This window comes from Cyprinodon variegatus, unplaced genomic scaffold (genome assembly GCF_000732505.1).
Source record: "Cyprinodon variegatus isolate N-32 unplaced genomic scaffold, C_variegatus-1.0 Scaffold22, whole genome shotgun sequence".
In the NCBI taxonomy this organism is placed as follows: domain Eukaryota; kingdom Metazoa; phylum Chordata; class Actinopteri; order Cyprinodontiformes; family Cyprinodontidae; genus Cyprinodon; species Cyprinodon variegatus.
Genome location: NW_015150475.1, coordinates 1,165,011 through 1,178,406, shown reverse-complemented (window position 1 = coordinate 1,178,406; position 13,396 = coordinate 1,165,011). Strand labels below are relative to the sequence as shown.

Below are 13,396 nucleotides of genomic sequence, written 5' to 3'. Positions count from 1 at the left end.
TTTCCACAACATCTCCAATAATACATTATCATATCTGAAGAAATATTCAGACATAATTCACCCTGTTGCAGTTGTAAATATTTATGCTGTTTGTTTAGAATCAAGATCTAAACTTGGAGTGGAACAATTACTTTATTTTTGAGATGATACGGACTCTCCATGATGTACACAACCTAGACCACGATGAATTTAAAACAGTTTATGCCAATCTTTTTTTTTTATAACATGTGCAAATAATAAAAAAAAAAAATATTAGAAATAAAGTATTTGGAAAAAACTGAAAAAGGTACATGAATGGATAAATGCATCCATCCTTGAACAAATGCTTTGTTTTTGCAACCTTTGATTGATTTTTAGCATCCAGTCTTCTTTGGTAAAGTCTTATCAGGACACCACACCTTGACTCTGCCTGGCGGGGGTTCTCTAAATCTGTCAGATTTATGACAAAAAGGTTACACATTCATTTAGATGTGAAAAACATTCAATGCATTCAAAAAAAGCTGCCAGATATTGTAAATAGTCACTATTAAGTCCTAAAGTACAAAAGTTTACTTTTGCGACTCTGCTCATCGTCTCTACCTGCTGTCATGCATGCTAAGTGTAATACTTAGACATTTTACTTTAAAGTTCTATTTGATCATTTAACGCTTAATCTTTAGATTTAAGATTTACCTATTAGTCAAAGATCATGCGCTTGGAGAAAAGCAAAACAGTTCAGTGTTATTAATATTAAAGGTGATACGTGTTTTATTAAACCTTCCAACAGACTCTAATAAGCATTTTAACTTTATAGGATCATTGCCCAAGCAGTTTTTAGGCCAAACCACATTCTCAGTAAGGATTATGGGGATTTTAGTTGGGTATAGATGTTTTGTTTGTTAAATATATATATATTTCTATCTCTTAAAGGTGGAGACCTATGGAGAATACAGAAAATATTTGTCTCATGTACAACAATAACGGGACTTTTCTTCTGCCCCCTCACTGTGTCTTCTGTCCTCCTGGCATCTTCCTTAAACAGCTTCACTGAGGATAAAATGGGCTTTGTAACTTTTTTCCATTTAAACATTGCTTTTCAAAAACTGCTTGGTTTGCCTTTTCCTGAATGTTGCTTTACAAATAAGCGTACAGTACCTTGCTTTAGTCTTGCCTTTTTATTGGGTCCGGAGAGATTTCCAGTAATGTAGCTATAGTTTACCTAACAGGCACAAGCTTTTTTGCACCCTTCCCTGACATTTTTGTACAAGGCGATCCTTTGATCTTTTATAACCTGTCGACAAACTATGTCTTTATCTGAAGGATGCAAATGAGAAAATTTCATGAAAATCCTTCAAGGACAGCTGGAATTCATTTTAGGTTAATCGGATTCAAATGGTATGAACTCACAAAGGCTGAATGCTGGAATAAAATCAAAAGAAGAAAGTTTGTGCAATGCAAACAGGTTAATGTGTCTTTTAGTTTATTGTTTCCTTGAATAAATGGTTTGCTATCACTAGAATTGTACATGGAAAATGCCACATTACAAGTGCAAACACATTTAAAAGGATTTATTAAGGTTTTGGGGTTTTTTTAGCACAGAAAACTAGCATTTGAACAGAGGTGTGTCAAATTTTTCAGCAACACTGAAAGCTGATATAGTTGTTTGTATTACTGAGGTATTAAATGTCAAATGCATGGTTGTGCCTGTATAATGGATGGCATATAGATAGCTTCCCCTTGCTGTTTCTTTTACCCCAGATGGATTTTTCCTCCTCCTCATGTCAATAAATATCCTTATGTCCAAATCCTATCTCTCTGTTCATGAGCAGATTTGACCGACAAGCAGAGTGAAAACCTTTTTGCTTGAAGGGATTACTGTTGCAGCTGAATGCAAATAGATATAAGGCATATGCATACATTATGTTTGCAGGGGCATGGTTTTCCTGTCACCTCTTCAAAGGGTAACGAGATCAGGATCGGTCATGAGGCTACCAGCTCCACGTGTTGGAGGAGGATTTGAAATCTTTATGGAAATTGATAGTTGGAGACATTCTAATTTTATGCTGGACTGAAATATATTTTTTTCCAGCCATGTTGGCAGTCTTTCCCTTTTATTTATTTATGCAGCATCTGGGTATGTTTTTATTCAACTTGCAAATTGTGGAGAAAAGGCATACTAAAGTCAGAGAATTATTTTGTTTGCTTTTGCAGGATCATCATCCAGAGGTAATTATATTAAATGGAGTGGACTAATGGGAGCAGTAAATAATTGAGCAGTCATCCACAGCTTATCTTTTTAACAGCTTGGTTGTGTTAATCACTACGCTTCTTTTATTATTTACACACAAAGTGACAGGTTTTTGCAATTAACCTGGAGCACTCCATGCATCGAAGGGAGTTGTCACATCTCCTCCTGTAATGTATTCATTTGATGCAACCCACTGCTCCTGCTCTCCACTGTGAGTAATTTTCTGAAGGTTTCTTCTAAGTGTGAGGCAAGAATTTTAAACCTTGGATATTTTAATAAGGCTTTAATTTTAGTCCCACTTTTAGCTGATTAAATTTGTTAGATTTCCCAATAACTTTATACATCAAAATTTCAATGTTTGCTTTTTATTTGTGGTCAGGATTGTAGATCACAGTGGTTGAATAAAAACAAAGAGGAACTCGTTAGAAATCAGTATTTAAAGTCAAGAGAATCAGGTGATGGCAGGACATCTTGATGAGCACAGGTGTAGCTACCAGATCTGCTGATTGGCTGAATGTTGCCACATGATGCAAAACATTTTGGTTGCCCAGACAACGATAATAACATCACGCTTCATCTGTGTGCTGAGTCGGAAGCATCTGTAGCATTAGTGTGTCTAATAATCGATTAAGTTTTACCTGATTGATAATAAAACTAAAATAAAATATGTGTATGGAGAACAAAGTAACTGCAAGACCATTGTAGCTAACAGTTTAGCCTATTTTAGCTCGTTCAGGTAGCCATATTCGGCTGCACTACCTTTAACTTTGTGTCAACATCAAGCATTAGTTTTCTGCAAGTAGAACAACTGTTGTATTCAGTGTCTAAAATCTCTATGAAAATAATTATTTTTTACGATGTTCCATTTTTCCTTCCCTCAGATCTTAATAAGAAAAAAATAATAAAATAAACTAAGATTTTTTTTGTCAACTTGATTAATGGCAGACCTAAGTCTTAGAACCCAGTGCTTTCCTTCAAGACTGACAAAGATTGTTTTCTACTTTCGGCTACTTTAGATTGCCAATAAAATGTAAAATATTAGACTATATAGGTATGTGATTAGACTCCAAAAGAGATCTGATTCTTAAGAAACGGGTGCAATACAGTTTGTCCGATTTGCGTTGCCATATGATGAAGTCATAAGAAGGGTCAGGGCCCTGAGCAGATCGGATACCTACAACCCAGCAGCAGGTGGGTGTCAATATACTACAAATGCACGGTTAGGCAAATAAAAACATAAACACTGAATTTTTCCAAGAAGAGCAAAGATAACCAGAAACCAACATTGTCTTATTAATATATATATATATATATATTTTTCATATCTTATAACACCTTCTATGGTGAACTACAAAACACTCAAAATGGCGCCTATGATGTCACTCCCACTTTGACTCCTACATGCTTCCCCAGGATAATAGCACCTTGCCTGTCCTCTTTGAACAGCTTCAGCTGTAAGCACAGAGGCTTCTTGCTGGCTTGTTAAACCACAAAGGACATGTCCCTCCCCAACCTAGAGGGACACTTTACTGGGCGAAGGCAACACTCTTCTTTTTTCTACCCTTACAACGAGATGCTGACAAAGTATTGCTGCCTCCAGCCACCCGAGCTGGCCTCCCACTGACGCCGCGCAGAGCTTCTGCCTTCAACACCAATGTTTTTTTCTTCACCCTCTGCTGTGGATTACCAGGGGAGGTCTAAACTTAAATCAAACTCGAGGAGAAAAGTCGATAAAGTCTTTGCTGAGAGTCAATCAACAGTGGAGCGGATTACATACAGTATATTATGCAACAATTTGGTGATTAACTGTCTATTTACTAACAAGACTAAAGATAAATCAGAATTTCTATAATTATCATAACAGTAAAAAATGTAGAGCTCTGGGCAAAGACCTCAGATCATAGCACCATTGACAATATGTATGTACATCTTATAAATAGGTGGATCAAGAAAAGACGATGTAATGTGTTCAGATTTGATCAATTTAAAAACTAGAATAGGTCCAGAGGTGGAGTCTCGTGTGTGTCCAAAAAAAAAAAAAAAAAGACTTCAGGCTTGACTTCACTAGTCAAGTCTTTGGTGTCACCATAATATTTCACTTTGAGACAGGCTTTTGTTATTGTTTTTTTTTTATTTATTTATTTTTTGTTCAGAAGAGTTCTGGGTCCTGAAACTCTCCTGTGAATGCCACTTTTTTCTAGTGTCCTTCTTGATGTTGGCAGGTGAAGCCTGTAGTACTTCTGGTGTTGTTTTCCAGCCTCCTAGAGGGGTTTCCATTGTAGTAATTTTGGTAAGCCTCCTATTATATAATCATATTTTCTCAATTAATGTGTACTTGTTTTGCTAGACTGTCAAAGCCTTAGCAATGCCTTTTTAACTTTCCTAATTCAGCAGATATTTTTTCTTGAAGTTAAGATAATATATAATGTGTTGCTTTTTGATTTGAGTATATCCTACTTCATCTTGTCGTAGAGAATCTCTTAAAGTTATTTCTTGATTACAGAGATCGTTCATTAATCAGACTTGGATGTACATACTGAAATTAAACCATACATTTTTGTCATCAAGGTTACTTCATCAAAAAAAAACAAAGAAAGCAAAACATAATTAATATTGACATTGACTTTTCATTTTTTAAATTACATTATGCTATGTTTTCCCATGACAACATAGTGCTAAACAGCCAATACAACCAAAATGATAAAACCTTAAAAGTCAGTTGATTTGTTTTAGCCATGCGGGAAAACATTTTAGTTATTACTTGCTTTGAATTTTTTTTTAAAAGACAGAGCTACTTGAAGTAGGATGGTATTGGAATTTATTGTCAAAGATGAATGAGAATTTTTGTGTACCACAATGGAGATACTTGTAGGTTCTTATAAAACCTATTCAGGAATGATTGATATAGAAATAATATTTAAAGTAAGAAATGTCCTTCAACAATCTCTTACTGAGAGGGGGGGCGTGGGGGTTTAGATAGTCTGACTACAGAAATGACTACCCTTTGTAATACTAGCAAGAGCATACATCCCATGTTTATTTAGCATAACATTTTACTGGTATTTTTCTGGGAATTATATTAAAGAAATTCCTCAGGGGGCATGTTATTTCATGTCAGCCCTCCACAAAAGACTATATTTCTTTTCAAGTACAGGGCAAACAGCATTTGAAGTTGTAATCACAAGCTAGCAAGCGTTCTTTAATTATACATAACACATATTACTCATGGATGTTGTAAGGTGTATATAATATTCTTTCACCTAAAGACACATAGATACATATACACACTGATATTTCTTCCAGTAGTTTGTTGTAAAGGCTGCTACTGCTGCAGGAGTGATATAAATAATTAAAGTTCAATTTCGCCAGTTCACCTTCCCTGATGATAGGTAATTCACCTGCTGGTTGTCTAAAACAAATGCTGTACGTTTTCATTGTTGCTTTAATCTTTATTCAATTGTCCTGAGCTGTAATAAAACCAAGTTGGAAATAATAAAAGCAACTTCTTCAAAAATATTTAGGAAATGCCAGGAAAGCGGTCTAAGAACATAAAAAAGCTAAATGAATGACCTGTTTTGTCAGGATCTGAACGTAGTACCTTCCTTTTTATAAAACACCATTATCAAACACAACATGCTTTACTTCTACAGCATTCCTCATTCCTTTGCTCTGCCCGCACATTTTATGGCTGATGTGGACTGATTGCCAGAGCAAATCAAACAGATGGAGAGAAAAAGAGAGCGGCAGATGGAGGGGAAAGAAAATAGACGGCAGCGATTTTGCAACAAATGGTCTTTTAAGAAAACGTACAAAAACCTTTGCAGATTCACGTGATAGAAACAAGTACGATTTCTTTTCCGCTCTCGAATTTATTCAGATGGTTGCTCTAACAACAGCTTTCGCAAACAACCAACTTAGGCGGCGACTCTAAAAGAGAGATCACAGCTAACATGATATATCTCACAACATTGTTTTCAACACATAAGCAATGACACTTAAAAAAAACCCTAACAAGACAGAGAAGGTGTTGGAAGACTAATAGGATTAATAAAACTGCAGGAATAAAAATCTATCTTAATGAGATGGCATTACCAAACAAACGTGTTGAGGCACTCACAACCTTATATTTGACAACCCTTAATGGTTTGGTAGATTCTTTAGGTGATTCTTTCACTCAGTGGGTTTGAGAAATTAGAGGGGTAAGAACATATTGAGACTTCTAGGTAAGTTTCAACTATTAATTTAAATGATGTGGATCACAGAAATGAGCAGTTTTCTCATCAATAACAGGATTAGCTTTAAACACAACAGTTACTTCCAGTATTAAGGAAAAAAAAGAAACAAGGGTTTCTCTTAATGCAATTTAACTACCAGACAAATGGAAATAAGGCCAAAGGATTGCTAGTTTAGGTATTCACTTTATTTCTGCTAAGATAAAGCAAACTTAAAAGCAGTTTGGACGAGTAATTACAAAGATAAATAGTTTCTAATAGAGACAAATGTTTCACAGAGTATGTACTTTATTTAAAGAGGGTATATCAGAGCTCAGAACAGGGGACCCAGTATTTAAGGCAGACAAAGGAGGACAGGGTGAAGCCAAAGCTGGGTTAAGGACATGCTCAAGATTCAGAAGCAAGAGATCATAAGTCAAAAGAGGTTCCAGAAGGAAATTCAGATTGGTGACAGGACACAGCTCCAAGTTCATTAAACAGGCAAAATCCAGCAGGAGTCCAAAAACAGGTCAGGCAAACAGATCAGACAGGAACAGGCAGGCTCAGTGGTTGAGATGCAGAACAGGTCAGGATCAGGTTATCAGAAACACTAACCCCTTGCTCACACTGGCTCCGGTGCAGTTACCGAGCCGACGGAGACCGCAACTCCCGCACACCCCCTCTCACACCGCCCTTTTGACTACGGTGCGGTGCGGCTCTGCGGCTCCGGCAACAGGTCCGGAGATTTAACAGAAGTTCACTTGAGTTCACGTAACTTCACGCGATAACACGGCCCAAATAAAGGATTTTTGCGAGAGCTTGTTGCGGAGGGCTCCGGCACGCCGCAAGGATAGCTTTCTTGCGGAATTTTCTGCAGCGCCGGAGTGTCTCGGTAACCGCAGCCGGACAGCTCAGCAGCCGGTGAGAGAGGTTTACGTCTTTTTAATGACTTGGAATCACTGCGGCGCCGCACCCACCGCACCGCAACGGCAAGACCGGAGTCGGTGTGAGCCTGGGGTAAGGTAACGCGTGCACACTCTCACCATTGGGTCAAGAATAATATGGAACTGATCGGTGGTTAGAGGGCTGGTTAAATAGAAGCTGGAGCAGGTGGATCAGATAAAGAGTAACGAGAAACTAGGTGGAGTTAGGCAGGTGAATGAAATGAGTAATTAAGCCAGTCATCAGCACCAAGATCATGACAGGGTAGAGTTGAAATGCTAAGGTATGTTGTTGGGAGACAAAACCCATAGACCCTATAATAGAACTGGCACATCTCAGATGGTCATTTGATAGTATTCAAAGAATTGAGAAATTTTCATTACACTTTTAAACATACATTTTTTATCCTCACCGGTCACAACTCTTCAGGAGCCAAAAGGGCAAGGACAGGTGCGTTTGTAATAATGCTTTTGTACATTTTGCTAGGTCTTACTTGTGGCAAATACAACCCATATACCGCCTTTTCCGATTTGATTGCTAAAAAATAAATAAATAATTGCATTTCCAGTATTACCATGACAACTATCCTACTCTAATCTGACGGAAATGTAAGCAGGTGCAGCCGAATGTCTACACTGAATCTCTTTCAATTTAAAAATAGCAAACGAAGCATATGTTTTGAGGCAGTGTTGAAATTTATATCCTTGAGTTGTTCTGCTTTGAGATGAGAAAATTGAGATTGTTTAGGGACTAATTATAATTGTGAATTAATACACAGAAGGAAAAGGAAGCCTAAGCTCATGATATTGGAGGAAGGAGGCATCAAGTGCATTGGTGCAGCTGATTGATGTGCCTAATTGAAGTTGTACTGTTGTGCAGCTTGGAAGTAGAAGGCTCTCTCCCTTGGCAGGCAGAGTGACATTAGAATTCATTTCAAGATGCCTTTCTGACCACCTGGTGAGTGTATGTCTAATATTCAGTTTCATCCTCATGATAACTGAGCGATCTCTAATGAGGGCTGCTTTATTGTGAACTGGATCCTGTTGAGTGCTTTTTACAACTACTGGTTTTGAAGAGTGAATTGTTCTGTATAAGAAAGTAAAGTCAAAATTTTTACTTTTAAAACTACTATATTCGTATAGCTTTGATTCTCATATTTTATGTTGCTTTAGGTTTTGCAGGCAGTAAGCTATTCTGTTCTAAAGCCTTAAACTCTCACGTGGTTCTACGTGTGGCTCTGAGCTATGACTAATGGATTAAAAAGACAGTTTATTATTTGGTGGATTTTTCTTATAAAGAGATTAAGACAAGCAAAGATCATGCTGTAGACAATGAAGAGTTTTTAGTTTAATGCAACAGAGAACAGTTTTTCAACTAGCAGTCTGTGTAATCGATAGACCAATGATGGATTTTACTTAAGATTTTACTTAAAATGTAATTGACACACAGAACAGAAGTGAGAATTTCGGTATCCATGCTTTACCTAGAAAGACGTTTGTTGCTCTCCCTTAGTTCCACCAGACTCCGCCACCTCTCCCCGCTTTGTGCTCTCTATCGAGTGGTCTTCTACTATCTCTGGCTGTTTGCCACCAGACCTAGCCACAGCTAGCCCGGCCTCTCTCTGATCTGTTGCTTGCTCCACTTAGTGATCTTCACTGATCTCCTCAGTGGTTCCTTAGCTTCAGCGGAGTGCAAGGCCAGTTTCTGGTGCTCACTCTCCTGGGGTTCTTGCTATGATTTTTGCTCTCTTTTCTCATGTCTGAGCACCAGAAAGTGGTCTCTACCGCGACGCTCTCTGTAAAATCCTGGTCTTCCATGTTGAGGTGAAACCAACAACAAGGAGACCCGGTGACTTAGGTAAACCTTTCTCCTGCCATGCAAATTGATTTTCAAGCTAGCTAGTACAAAAGAATTATTAAATTTTCTCAGATTACTGGGTTTGGGGTGAACGCACCACTAATTATTATGGTCACTCATTATTTCTTCATCTGAAGGGGTTTAAATTTTTGGGAGGGGTAGAATAAACTGATCCACCGTTTTGGATGTTCTAACTATTACCTTAAGGTATTGCTTTTATAATTTCACATTATGTTTTTTTTTCTTGATGATAAAATCCCTTTATTAAATTGCACCAAGACTTATTGTCACAAAACACCCAACATGTCACTTCTACCACTGATTGTTGGGATCTGGGGATGTACCACCTTTCTCCAGCAGAGTACGCCGTGGGTCTCCTGGGCTGGAGCCCTCCAGCACACCTGGAGCTCTCTGCTCATCAGGAGACCTTCCCTACATAAGCAGCTGCCAGACCTTCCTTCAACGCCGCAGTGTTGACCTAGTTTGGTTAGCGAACCTGAGCCTCTGTTACCTGAAAGAATCTTAGTTGTCTCTTGAGAGAAACCTGATTCTAATCTGCCTCTGTCTTTGCTCACAGGAAACCTGTCTCAAGTCTGAACCTCTGGATGAGCTTAACCTGCCTGCCAGCCCTGGTGAGCCGAACCTGAAGATTCCAATCTGGATTTCTCCTGCTGCTCTCAGAAAAGAGCTGGAAACTCTGATCAAGGTCTGCCATTCAAAGTCAGAAGCTAGACGCTGCTGCTGCTTGTGCACTCTGCTGAACCAACAGTCTCTGGACCCAACGGTTCCCTCTCTCACAAGTAAAGCCTGGACTTCTTCAAGGTAGACTCTGAATAATCTAAAGACTCAATTAATTATCTGACAGCCTGGCTAATCAAACTGTCCGTCTCTGCAGACATCAGTGAACCCAACCCGGACCAGTACCTGAACCAGTTCATGTCTTTGTGTGAAAACCTTTTTCAATAAACTCTGTTTCTGAATAAACTTTTATTCAGCCTCCGTTTGTGTTCTGCATGTGGGTTTAGCCTTAAACCAATCATGACACTGATGTTCACAGTTGGAATTGTGTTCTTAAGCTTGCAAGTTTTTCCTGTTTGGTTCTATTGTTACATAGGTAATTTAATGCAGTTTTATTAAATTTAAGAATGGCAAATGTATAAGCAAACTAATCGGTTTGTTGTTGGTGGTTTTGAAGTAATAACTTCACTTTGAACGACCTTTCTGTCCATCATTTCAGTATACTGTGGATAATTAGACGTTTTCATATTTTGCACCCAAACACATTTATCTTTGTAACACAGAATCATTCTTCTTGCTGAATGTCATCAAATCTTTACATACTCATGTTGTTTATCATTGCTAGTTGTTTGAATAAATAAACCTGACCCCCATTGGAACATGGAACTTGTTTTAAGCAGACTCATGCAGTCTCACAATTATTTACTTGATACCTTTGCTAATTTCTTTAGATTTTTCAATGATGTTACACCACAAAGCAATGGTTTAAAATATTTTCTTGAATGATAGTTAAAGATTTGGTTAGTTTGCAATGTCTGTGTATTGAATCAGTTTACAATGCCAAATATCAAAAAACCAATACATAATTTGCAAAAATAAATTTGTAATTATTCATTTATTGCATAGAGATCGTTTCAGAAATCCTGACTGGCTTAAAATTGAAAGAGCTTAATCTGATTTAATGTGATATTTTCTACAGTGTAAGTGTACTTTTGTATTTCTGAATAAAATTTCAGATGGAATGATTTAACTTTAACAGACAGAAAACATTAAACAGCAGCAGTTAAAAACTTAATTCCCATATTTAGGTGCTAATATTAGTTTTATTTATCATTTATTTCTCATTGCTTCTGTACATACCAATAACTGTCTTGCAGCGCTCAGGGAACAATCTGGGGTGTCCTGTCCAAACACTCACAGCCTTCTCAGAAAGCTCTTCTTCTCAGTGCTCTGCTCTAACCACTCTGTTTGAAAATTTTAAAGACCCCAAGAAACAAGTAACAATTGCCTCAGTATTTCACATGGCTCTACTTCTCATATCTTATTTTTTATATGAGGGGGATTTTTACTACAAGGCCTTTAAATTATTTATTCCATGTCTAATGTTTTATTTTAGTCTTTCTTTCACTCTTTTTGGAGTGCAGATCTTAGTTTTTAACATCATATTTTTATATTTATGTGCAGCTTTTTCATTGTTCATAAATATCTGTTTCATCAGCCAAGCAAATCTTAAAATCCTCATGACGTTGTGCCGTTGGATGAAGCTCGTTTATTTCCCAGTGGAGCTGCTGTGATTTATCCTCATGTCTCTGATTCCTTTGTGAACCTTGGTGTGATGCTGTTGTGAGAATGCTCTCGCTGTCTAATCTTCCGCCTCACACTCAGATATGTGCCTTGAAAGTGATATCCTCAAAACTAATCCCAGCTATTTGTCACCAACGAAATCTTTCAGAACTGATAGTAGTGATCATTTTTTAACCCTCATCTGTGTATTAACTGGGAGATGAAAGGATTTGTTTCCATGCTTAACCTTGACAAGGAGTCAAGGTTCTTGTAGGGTGTTTTCAATGCTCCTTATAGAAATTGATTCTACTGCAATCAGACATGGTTTAGTACCTGAAGACAATATATTTCATAGAAATATTAAATGGAAAGGTTTTCTGGAAATTAAAAAGGCTTTTCTGTGATGGTGACATGTGTGTGTACAACATTCAAAAAATCTAATACTAAATGGTGCCTGATATCTAAGGCAGATAAAAATCTGGTCTTCAAAGATACTTTGTCTGTTATCTAAAAGAAAAAAAAACCTTTAGAAATAGAAGGAAATGAAAATATGGAGGTGGAGGTTGAAGCTTCAGGAGGTAAGAAGAATCACAAGCAAGGCCAATGCTGCTCACTCCCTGCATCTTGCTGTTGCAGCATGTTTTTAGTTATTTGCTTCGCTAAGCCTTTATTTATTGTTTAGAAAAAGAATATTTTTCGAATCTAAAACTTGAACTTTCCCAGAATAGCATTATATTAGAACCGTAAACTGGAACGTTAATATTGTGGTTGCATAAGCTGCAGTTCGACTCGGCAAACAGCTCTAAATAATTTGACAGTCTTGATAAAAGCTACTCTCATTCATGAGCTGCTCAGTGTGCACTGATGTTATCTTTACGCCTGACTGTCATTTGGTGTAGATTTTAATTGGTACCCCCCACCCCCCCTTTGATGATTATATCTGTTATAACATTTCGCATTTCATTTTTAACTTTTCAGTTTCAACAGACACTAATTTCATCATGTATTGTGTTTGCTGGATGCAACCCAAACTCTTCTTCTTTTTTTTTTTTTTTAACCATCAGTGTATCTGTAAATAGGGACGACTTCAAAGCTGCTGCCACCCCCCAGGGTGCCTCTGCACATTTACTTTGATTGTGTGTTGATGTGCACTTGTGGAAAATGTTTGTTAGTTCTTAGGATGGATCAGTGTTAATGAAGGGTCACAAATGACACAAAGATGTTTTACTTTAAGGTGTCACAGTATATTAAAAACAATCAGTTTGCATGATTCATCTTTGTCTATATATCACAAGTCTTAAGATTCAACCAATTAGAGGCATAATTGACATAAAGCTGAACCAAAGTATTTGTGTGTTGAGAGAATATGACATGACATGACATAACTGTAACATAATAATGTCTTTTAAGTTATGATTGATTGTTATGGTTTATGATCTTCAGGGTGGCAGATGTTTCTACTTAAAAAAGGCATTGCGGCTGCTTATCTATCTGGAGTGGAGACATTTCCTCAGTTACTGGATGAGAAATTAGCTGTTATTATATTTCCAAACTGCCTTTTCATAGAAACACTTATGGGAACTTATATAGGGTAACAGAGTGAGTCCTCTAATCAATATTTTCTATGATTTTTTTTTTTACTTCTTTTTGTATCTAATATGTAGTTAAGAGCCGATCAATTGTTAATAGACTTAAAAATATAGTTTTTGAGCTAATTAAGATAAATAATTATATAAATAATAAGTCGGATACCATTTTGCTTGAATGGTTAAAACTACACTCACCGGCCACTTTATTAGGTACCCCATGCTAGTAACGGGTTGGACCCCCTTTTGCCTTCAGAACTGCCTCAATTCTT

The 13,396-nt window shown here is 37.2% G+C and overlaps 1 long non-coding RNA gene across 1 annotated transcript; it reads left to right on the top strand.

Annotated features, from left to right (window-relative positions):
• The first annotated feature begins 9,664 nt into the window (after positions 1 to 9,664).
• On the top strand, positions 9,665 to 10,618 carry LOC107095088. The gene is made up of 3 exons (XR_001481718.1): positions 9,665 to 9,723; positions 9,815 to 10,059; positions 10,133 to 10,618. It is a non-coding gene; the product is annotated as an uncharacterized LOC107095088 (long non-coding RNA).
• The last annotated feature ends 2,778 nt before the right edge of the window (positions 10,619 to 13,396 follow it).